This window comes from Callithrix jacchus, chromosome 9 (assembly GCF_049354715.1).
Source record: "Callithrix jacchus isolate 240 chromosome 9, calJac240_pri, whole genome shotgun sequence".
Taxonomy (NCBI): domain Eukaryota; kingdom Metazoa; phylum Chordata; class Mammalia; order Primates; family Cebidae; genus Callithrix; species Callithrix jacchus.
Window position 1 is genome coordinate 29,443,806 of NC_133510.1, and position 11,195 is coordinate 29,455,000.

The 11,195-nt window shown below is 40.7% G+C and overlaps 1 protein-coding gene across 2 annotated transcripts in view; it reads right to left on the bottom strand.

Annotated features, from left to right (window-relative positions):
- Positions 1 to 10,877: 10,877 nt before the first annotated feature.
- The window catches only part of ARID2 (AT-rich interaction domain 2), a 193,342-nt gene continuing 193,024 nt past the window's right edge, over positions 10,878 to 11,195 (bottom strand). For both annotated transcript variants that reach the window (XM_035255747.3, XM_078338858.1), the window contains one exon: positions 10,878 to 11,195. This exon is cut by the window's right edge and continues 2,765 nt beyond it. The gene's annotated coding sequence lies outside the window, so the exon portion shown is untranslated.

Here is an 11,195-nt window from a genome sequence, read left to right on the forward strand (position 1 = left end):
TGTAAAATAATAAGGCAGTCACTGTGAATCATGCCTGTAATCCCAGCTATTTGGGAGGCTGAGGCAGTAGAATTGCTTCAGGCCAGGAATTCAATACCAGCCTGAGCAACAGAGCAAGACCCTGTCTCTAAAAAAACAAAAATAAAGCTCTACTCTACATTTTACTCACTTGGTTATATACATTTCATAATTTAAGCGTTCTTAAAGTATCAAGGGGCTAGCAATTAACTTGAAGCCATTGTTTTAGATTTGATAGTCAAACCTACATTTTTCCAGTTTTCTCAATCCAGTCCCAATGGTAAAAAGAAAACCCATGAACTTGAAGGAGGGAAAAAATCTTCATTCAAAGAATAATTATGCATCATATGAGACATGCATCTGAGGCTGGGCGTGGTGGCTCACGCCTATAATCGCAGCACTTTGGGAGGCCGAGGCAGATGGATCATGAGGTCAAGAGATCAAGACCATCCTAGTCAACATGGTGAAACCCTGTCTCTAATAAAAATACAAAAATTATCTGGGCATGGTGGCGCACGCCTGTAGTCCCAGTTACTCGGGAGGCTGAGGCAGGAGAATTGCTTGAACCCAGGAGGCGGAGGTTGCGGTGAACCGAGATGGCGCCATTGCACTCCAGCCTGGGTAACAAGAGTGAAACTCCATCTCAAAAAAAAAAAAAGACATGCATCTGTTCAGAACCAGAAATAAATATAAAGCAACAAACAAGCAAGGGCCTACTCTACACAAGAGTGAAGTTATGTGTTCATTTAAAATAGTACTCAACTGGGCATGGTTGCTCATGCCTGTAATTCCAGCACTTTGGGATGCCAAGGCAGTAAAATTGCTTGAGCCCAGGAGTTGAGACCAGCCTGGGCAACATAGAGACCTTGTCTCTAGTCAATCAATCAAAAATGGTGCTTTCTGTATTAGATTGCACCAGCTTTCAACCTTCTTCTTCTAAGATATTTTAACCATGCCATTTTTTACCTAAAGATGAAAAACAAACTCATTTTCAATGGTGGTACAATTTAGAAAATTGCCAGTCCCAGGCAGCTGCCTTGCAAGAGTGATTTTGTTTAAAAGGTCAACCTGAAAGCAGTGTAGTTTTGTCTTTCCCAGTTTAGCTATAAATGGGCCATCATATTTCATAATTCAAATCAATACATCATCTCTAAAGCAAAGGCTAAATGTTTTCTCCAGTTTAGGGAAGTCATCATGTACATACAGTCCAGAGATTCTGAAGGCCCTCTCAACCAAATGTGTTGGTTAAACTTATTACATTTGATTTCAATACTGTATCTTGTGGAGCCCTGTTAGTTCTGTTTACTTGGTGGCCAAGCCATTTCTATCATCTTAATCTGCTCTTCCCTGAAATTGTCAAGTTTCATTTTTGTGCATTTTGTGTGTGGAGAATGTTTATAGCTTTGACCTCTTACTAGTCAATTAACCCTTGCATTAGTCAACCTATAACCTCCTCTCCTCAGTAAGATCTCTCCAAACTCAAACTCTCTTACTATCATTAGGTCTGTCCATTTTTCTATTATTATTATTATTTTTGAGACAGGGTCTTGATCTATTGCCCAGTCAATGGCACCAACATGGTTGACTGTAGCTTCAACCTCCTGGGCTTAAGTATCTTCATGCTTCAGCCTCTCCAGTAGCTGGAACCACAGGTGTGCGCCCCCACACCTGAATAATTTTCTTATTTTTTGAAGGGACAAAGTCTGGCCATGTTGACCAAGTTGGTCTCAAATTCCTGAGCTCAAACATTCTTCCTGCTTCAGCCTCCCCAAGCGCTGAAATTACAGGTGTGAGCCATCATGCCTGGCTGAGGTCTGTCAGATTTCTATTAGTCCTTAGAATCTCTCATTAAAAGACATTTTCCATTCTCACGAGCCAGGTGCAGTGGCTCACACCTGTAATCCCAGCACCTTGGAAGGCCGAGGTGGGCAGATTGCTGGAGCTCAGGAGTTGGAGACCAGTCTGGGCAACATGGCAAAACATCATCTCTAAAAAAATTAAATACAAAGAAAAAAAAAAATTAGCCAGGTGTGGTGGCTTGCACCTGTAATCCCAGTTAACTCAGGAGGCTGAGGTGGGAGGACTGCTTGAGCCTGGGAGGTGGAAGTTGCAGTCAGCAGAGATTGCACCACTCCACTCCAGTCCAGGTGACAGAGCCAGGACCTTAAGATAAAAAAACAAAACATAAAAAAATAATAAAAGGCCCTTTAAAAAAGAGACATTAAAAAAAGATAAAAAACAAAAAGTCCTTTAAAAAAGAGACATTTGGCCTTCTCCACAAGGCCCTTCCTACTTTCTCTTTCCCACTCAGTATCAAATGAAGACTGCTACATGATTAAACTTGCCAAACTTTTTAATTTTCTTGTGGTACATGATTTTACCTTTTATTGGGTATTATTTGTAAGTTTGGCCTACCCTCAAAGCAGGATGTCTTAGCCTTCCAAAGTAGCAGCATAGGTACTCCAACAGTATTGCGCACTGAAGGTGATTTAAGGGTGTACACTGGGGATAATCTTATTAACATCATACTAATGTTAAGGAGGAACAACTCTTTCCAAAGGAGTCAGCAGGCAGTTGTTTGAACGAGGACCAAATGGATAGTTGATTAGAAACAGTGGTTTCAACTTACTATAAACATTTGTCTTAGAAATGGCCCTTTGTCAAGGGTGTTTCCAGAAAGTTTTTCTGGCTTTATGAAGTGGTGCCAAGTTAATCAATAAAATACTTGGGAAATCTGAAGAATTATGGAAAATTTGCCTTTTTTTTTAGACACAGTCTTGCTCTATCGCCCAGGCTGGAGTGCAGTGGCACGATTTTGGCTCACTGCAACCTCTGCCTCCCAGGTTCAAGCAAGTCTTCTGCCAAAGCATCTTGAGTAGCTGAGACTACAGGAACGTGCCACCACGTCTGGCTAATTTTTGTGTTTTTAGTAGAGGCAGGGTTTCACCACGTTGGCCAGGATGGTCTCCATTTCTTGACCTTGTGATCCACCCACCTTGGCCTCCCAAAGTGCTGGAATTACAGGCATGAGCTACCGTGCCCAGCTGAAAGATCTTAAAAAGACAAAATGCAAAGAAAGAGGAGATAGTGCGGATTCAAGATGGCATGGTAAGAACAACTCAGGATTGCAGCTCTCAGTGAATGCGCAGAGGGTGAGTCAAAGCCACATTTCCAGAGAGATCTTTGTTGCCCACCGAACGGGGAAATTCCCAGGTGTAGGAAAGACACGGGACACAAGCGAAGCCATTCTGGCTGTTGCGGCCGCTTCAGCCAGCGCCGCAGCGGCACTCCACAACACTCCACACAAAACACACGGGCCCGGGTGCCCTGCTAAACCGGCAATCTGAAATTTGGGAGGGCAGATTAGCATATCCATCTGATTAAACAGGACTTGGACAGTAAGCCAGACCAGGAGATTCCTGGGAAGTGGCGTTTGAGCCAGCGCAGTGGCTCGCTGCACGGGAAATCACACAGATTCCAGTGCCCTAACAGCGGGCGACCGAAACACCTGGGAAAGAGCCATCTGTTCAACTTAAAAAAAAAAAAAGGCGCTCTGAGGCAGGGAGCCAGGCAAGCAGGCTCAGTGGGTTTCACCTCCACAGGGACAAACAAAATGGCAATTTGAAACACTCCGGGTGGAGAGGTTCACTGCGGGCACAGCTGAACCCAGGATGGTGCAGCTTGGTGGGGGAGGGGCGTCCACCATTACCAAGGCAATCCGCCCCTACTGAGGTACACTCCCATTGCGGATGCAGCCTGCTGTTGCCGAGGCAACCAGCTATAACAGAGAGACTCCGCTGCAGGGCGGAGCCCATGGCAGCAGGGCGGAGCCTGCCACAACAAGGCGAACCCCACATCAGCAGGGTGGAGCCTCAGCAGGCAAATAGTGACTAGACTGCCTCCTAGCTGGGGAGGATAGTGCAATGGACACTCATAAATAAAACCCCAACTCCCTGAGACACAACATCTGAGGAAAAAAATGGGTTTTAAGAGTTCTGCTGCAGCAGACATAAACGTAGCAGCCTAAAAGCCCTGAATGAACAACGGAGCTCACAGCTCAGTACTTGAGCTCGTATAAAGTACAGACCGTCTCCTCAAGCAGCTTCATGACCGCTGTATATCCAGAGTCACCTCAAAAAGGACTGATCAGACTGACATTAGGTGGGCATCATTCTGGGACAAAGATAGCAGAAGAAACTGGTAGCATCCCTCACTGTTCCGTAGCTGCTACAGGTGTACCCCAGACAAGCAGGGCCTGGAGTGGACCTCAGCAGTTGTACAGCAGAGGGGCTAGACTGGTAGAAGGAAAACCAAGTAACAGAAATACCTCATCATCAACAATCTGGGCATCCACTCAGAGACCCAATCGAAAAGTCAGCAACTACTCAGACGACAGGTGGACAAATAAACAAAGATGGGAAGAAACCAGCACAAAAAGGAGGAACACACTCGAAACCAGAACACATCGCCTCCTACAAAGGACCAAAACTCCTCACCAGCAAGGGAACAAATTGGATGGAGAATGACTGTGACGAAATAACGGAATCAGACTTCAGAAGGTGGGTAATGAAAAACTTCTGTGAGCTAAAAGAACGTGTTCTAAATCAATGCAAAGAAACTAAGAACCTTGAAAAAAGATTCCAGAAAATGATAACAAGATTGAATAACTTAAGAGAGAAATATGAATGAATTGAAGGACCTGAAAAATACAACAGGAGAACTCCACGAAGTATGTACAAGTTTCAACAGCCGAATTGACCAAGCAGAAGAAAGAATACCAGAAGTTGAAGATCAACTCAATGAAATAAAATGAGAAACCAAGAATAGAGAAAAAAAACACAAAAAGGAATGAACAAAGTCTCCAAGAAATGTGGGACTATGTGAAGAGACCAAACCTACGTTTCATAGGTGTACCAGAAGGAAATGAGGAGAATGAATCCAAGCTGGAAAATACTCTCCAGGATATTATCCAAGAAAATTTCCCCAACCTAGCAAGACAGGCCAACACTCAAATCCAGGAAATACAGAGAACACCACAAAGATACTCCACAAGAAGAGCAACCCCAAGGCACATAATTGTCATATTCACCAGGGTTGAAATGAAGAAGAAAATACTAAGGGCAGCCAGAGAGAAAGGTCGGGTCACCCACAAAGGGAAGCCCATCAGACTCACAGCAGATCTCTCGGCAGAAACTCTACAAGCCAGAAGAGAGTGGGGACCAATATTCAACATCCTTAAAGAAAAGAACTTTCAACCCAGAATTACATATCCAGCCAAACTGAGCTTCATAAGTGAAGAAAAAATAAAAGCCTTTGCAAACAGGCAAGTACTCAGAGATTTTGTCACCACCAGGCCTGCTTTACAAGAGCTCCTGAAAGAGGCACTACACATAGAAAGGAACAAACAGTACCAGCCATTCCAAAAACATACCAAATGCTAAAGAGCATCAACAAAACGAAGAATCTTCATCAACTAACAGGGAAAACAGCCAGCTAGCATCAAAATGGCAGTATCAAATTCACACATAACAATATTAACCCTAAATGTAAATGGGCTAAATGCACCAATCAAAACACACAGACTGGCAAATTGGATAAAAAACCAAAACCCATCAGTGTGCTGTATCCAGGAAACCCATCTCACATGCAAGGATACACAAAGGCTCAAAATAAAGGGATGGAGGAAGATTTACCAAGCAAATGGAGAGCAAAAAAAAGCAGGAGTTGCAATTCTCACCTCTGATAAAATAGACTCTAAAGCAACAAAGATCAAAAGAGACAAAGAAAGCCATTACATAATGGTAAAAGGATCGATACAACAAGAAGAGCTAACGATCCTAAACATATATGGACCCAATACAGGAGCAGCCAGATATAAAAGGCAAGTTCTTAACCACTTACAAAGAGACTTAGACTCCCACACAATAATAGTGGGAGAATTTAACACTCCACTGTCAATATTAGACAGATCAACCAGACAGAAAATCAACAAGGATATCCAGGGCTTGCACTCAGACCTGGAATAAGCAAAGCTGATAGACATTTACAGAACTCTCCACCCCAAATCCACAGAATATACATTCTTCTCAGCACCACATCACACCTACTCTAAAATTGACCACATAAGTGGAAGTAAAGCACTCCTCAGCAAATGCAAAAAAATGGAAATCATAACAAACAGTCTCTCAGACCATAGTGCAATCAAGTTAGAACTCAGAATTCAGAAAGTAACCCAGAACCGCACAGCTTCATGGAAACTGAACAACTGGCTTTTGAATGTTGACTGGATAAACAATGAAATGAAGGCAGAAAAAAAGAAGTTCTTCGAAACCAACGACAACGAAGACACAACATACCAGAATCTCTGGGACACATTTAAAGCAGTCTCTAGAGGAAAATATATAGCAATAAGTGCCCATATGAGAAGAGTGGAGAGATCCAAAATTGACACCCTATTGTCAAAATTGAAAGAGCTAGAGGAGCAAGATCAAAAAATCTCAAAACCTAGCAGAAGACAAGAAATAACTAAGATCAGAGGAGAACTGAAGGAGATAGAGACACAAAAAACCCTTCAAAAAATCAATATATCCAGGAGCTGGTTTTTTTGAACAGATCAACAAAATAGAAAGACCACTAGCGCCAGACTGATAAAAAAGAAAAGAGAGAACAACCAAATAGATGCAATAAAAAACGATAAAGGGGAAATCACCAGAGATTCCACAGAAATTCAAACCATCATCAGAGAATATTACAAACAACTCTATGCACATAAACTAGTAAACCTGGAAGAAATATATGAATTCCTGGACACTTGTGTCCTCCCAAGCCTAAACCAGGAGGAAGCTGAAACTATGAATAGACCAATAACAAGGTCTGAAGTTGAGGCAGCAATTAAGAGCCTACCACACAAAATAAGCCCAGGTCCAGATAGGTTCACAGCTGAATTCTACCAGACACACAAAGAGGAGCTGGTACCATTCCTTCTGAAACTATTCCAAATAATCCAAAAAGAGGGAATCCTTCCCAAATCATTTTATGAGACCAATATCATCCTGTTACCAAAACCCGGCAGAGACCCAACAAGAAAAGAAAACTTCAGGCCAATATCCATGATGAACATAGATGCAAAAATCTTCAATAAAATACTGGCAAGCTGATTGCAACAGCACTTCAAAAAACGTTTCCATCACAATCAAGTAGGATTCATCCTGGGGATACAAGGCTGGTTCAACATACGCAAGTCTATAAACATAATTCACCACATAAACAGAACCAAAAACAAAAACCACATAATTATCTCAATTGATGCAGAGAAGGCCTTTGACAAAATTCAGCAGCCCTTTATGCTAAAAACCCTCAATAAACTCGGTATCAGTGGAATGTATCTCAAAGTAATTAAAGCTATTTATGACAAATCAACAGCCAATATCATACTGAATGGGCAAAAACTGGAAGCATTCCCTTTGAAATCCGGCACTAGACAAGAATGCCCTCTTTCACCACTCCTATTCAATATAGTACTGGAAGTTCTAGCCAGAGCCATCAGGCAGGAAAAAGAAATAAAGAGTATTCAAATAGAAAAGGTGGAAGCCAAATTGTCACTATTTGCAGACGACATGATAGTATACCTAGAAGACCCCATCATCTCAGCCCAAAAACTCCTAAAACTGATAAGCGAAGTCTCAGGATACAAAATCAATGTGCAAAAATCACAAGCATTCCTATACACCAATAACAGACTGAAAGAGAGCCAAATCAAGAATGAACTGCCATTCACAATTGCTACAAAAAGAATAAAATACCTAGGAATTCTCACAAGTTCTTACAAGGAACGTAAGGGACCTCATCAAGGAGAACTACAAACCACTGCTCAACTAAATTAGAGAGGACACAAACAGATGAAGAAACATTCCATGTTCATGGTTAGGAAGAATTAATATTGTGAAAATGGCTATATTACCCAAAGTAATTTACAGAATCAATGCTATCCCCATCAAGCTACCATTGACTTTCTTCACAGAACTGGAAAAAACCACCATGAACTTCATATGGAACCAAAAGAGAGTCCGCATAGCCAACTCAGTTCTAAGCAAAAAGAACACAGTGGGGGGCATCACACTACCAGATTTCAAACTATACTACAAGGCTACAGTAATCAAAACAGCATGGTACTGGTACCAAAACAGAGATATAGACCAATGGAACAGAACAGAGGCATCGGAGGCAACACAACATATCTACAACCATACAATCTTTGATAAACCTGACAAAAACAAGCAATGGGGAAAGGATTCCCTGTTTAATAAATGGTGTTGGGAAAACTGGCTAGCCATGTGCAGAAAGCAGAAACTGGACCCCTTCCTGACACCTTACACTAAAATTAACTCCAGATGGATTAAAGACTTAAACAAAAGACCTGGCACCATAAAAACCCTAGAAGAAAATCTAGGCAAAGCCATTCAGGACATAGGAGTAGGCAAGGACTTCATGAACAAAACACCAAAAGCATTGGCAACAAAAGCCAAAATAGACAAATGGGACCTAATCAAACCCCACAGCTTCTGCACGGCAAAAGAAACAGTCACTAGAGTGAATCGGCAACCAACAGAATGGGAAAAAATTTTTGCAGTTTACCCATCTGACAAAGGGCTGATATCAAGAATTTACAAAGAACTCAAACAGATTTATAGGAAAAAAAACAAACAAGCCCATTCAAAAATGGGCAAAGGATATGAACACACAATTTACAAAAGAATACATACAAGAGGCCAACAAACATATGAAAAAATGCTCATCATCACTGGTCATTAGAGAGATGCAAATCAAAACCACATTGAATACCATCTCATGCCAGTTAGAATGGCGATCATTAAAAAATCTGGAGACAACAGATGCTGGAGGGGATGTGGAGAAATAGGAACACTTTTTCACTGTTGGTGGGAGTGTAAACTAGTTCAACCATTGTGGAAGACAGTGTGGCGATTCCTCAATGCCTTAGAAATAGAAATCCCATTTGACCCAGCAATCCTATTACTGGGTATATATCCAAAGGACTATAAATCGTTCTACTGTAAGAACACATGCACACGAATGTTCATTGCAGCACTGTTTACAATAGCAAAGACCTGGAACCAACCCAAATGCCCTTCGATGATAGACTGGATTGGGAAAATGTGGCACATATATACCATGGAATATTATGCAGCAATCAAAAATGATGAGTTCGTGTCGTTTGTAGGGACATGGATGAATCTGGAGGACATCATTCTCAGCAAACTGACACAAGAACAGAAAATGAAATGCTGCATATTCTCACTGATAGGTGAGTGATGAAAAATGAGAACACATGGAGACAGGGAAGGGAGTACCAAACACTGGGGTCTATTGGGGGGAAGAGGGGAGGGACAGCAGCAGGGGGGGAGCTGGGGAGGGATAGCCTGGGGAGAAATGCCAAATGTGGGTGAAGGGGAGGAAGGCAGCAAAACACACTGCCATGTGTGTACTTATGTAAATGTCTTGCATGTTCTGCACATGTACTTCAAAACCTAAAATGCAATAAAAAAAAATGCAAAGAAAGAAAATACTAGGAACAATGAGGCAAATACAAATGAAACAATCTGCACCAAAAATAAGGGTACATAGTATTTATACTAGCTCAACTCTTGGTGTTGAGCCTGGCTCTCTGAGGAAAGAATTCTTCCAAATACTCTTTATAAAATTAGGCTTCAGAGGAGCTAAATGAACAGCTCCACTTACTTGCTGTACAAACTTGGTCAAAGTACTGACTCATCTTTACCCTCTTTTCCCACTTGTAAAATATTAGCTATTATATTGGGTTGTTGTAAAGACTGAAACAGTAACATGTAAAATGCTTAGCACAGTGCCTGACAGACTTGTGTTCAGCAAAATATTAGTGACTAGTTTCAAGCAGCACCTTAAATTTTGGAAACAATTTAAGTGTCCATCAATATGGAGTCTAGTTAAATACAGTATATCCATACAATGGAAAACTATATTATACAGATGTAAAAAAGATGAGAAAGCAAACCAATATGGAATAAACTTAAAATATTAAAAAATTTCAAGAAAGTACAGTATATTATATTTTCATATAAAAAAGAGAAAATATTGAATTCACTTGTATATAGTCAATACCAGAGATGTACTCAAGAAATGTGAACAGTGGTTATCTGGTCGGAGACAGGGTTGGCAAAGCAGATGGGAATCAGATTTTTCATAGAATTTAATTTTTGATGAAGTTACTTTCTAAAGGTGCTTTCTGTTTTAAATAAATGTATCCAGTGTGGGTGGTATCACAGACTGAAACCCACAAGAGACAGGACTTGCCTTAACAATAGGCTTTTCTTTTAATATTTAAATGTAGTCTTATTCATCAAAGGAAACTGATCTACTTACTTAGGTATATGCCAGTGTGTCTTAGAGTTTCTTAACCACACACAAGGCAATCCTGGACTTAATTTTTACCAGTAGAAAATTAGGCTATATAAATGCAATGAAACAGTTACCAATATCAGTGTAGTCATGTAATTAGACAGTGGTACTGTCTTCATTTGTTTTGTTGCCTCTGGAGAAGACTATTGTGGTTGTATGACTGAATACTATATGAGTCTCACAAGAGCCAAGTGGTATGAAAGTGACCGGCTAAAATTTCTCTTGATAGATACTGGATCTTGTTGTCATTTAACTTACCATTTGACAACAATGAGGGTGCCAGGTGTCCCATAGCTCCACTTCTGCTCCTTAGCAGCTTCTGCTTTGGTGATGAACAGCATCATGTTTGCTGTTTGGTATTTAGTAACAGTGGTTAAGATCAGGACAGAAGTCACTTATCCAAAACATTCTCATTTTAAAAATCATTTTATTGTCATTTCATGGTTAAAAAAAACATACATGACCTGACTATAAAGTAATGAGACGAGTTTTCAGGTGTGGGTTGGATTACTGAGTCTCATTAATAAATAGTCACAATCCTGACTTGAGCTTGGAAGAAAAATATGCCTTCGCTATATGATTATCAATTTTGTTACTTAAAATTTATTGAGTGCCAACAGAGCACTAGGCACATATATAACACAGAATTATACAGTCTCTATGTTGTAGACTATATTATTTACATAGATTTCTCAAAGATAACATTAAAGCATGTATTTACAGAA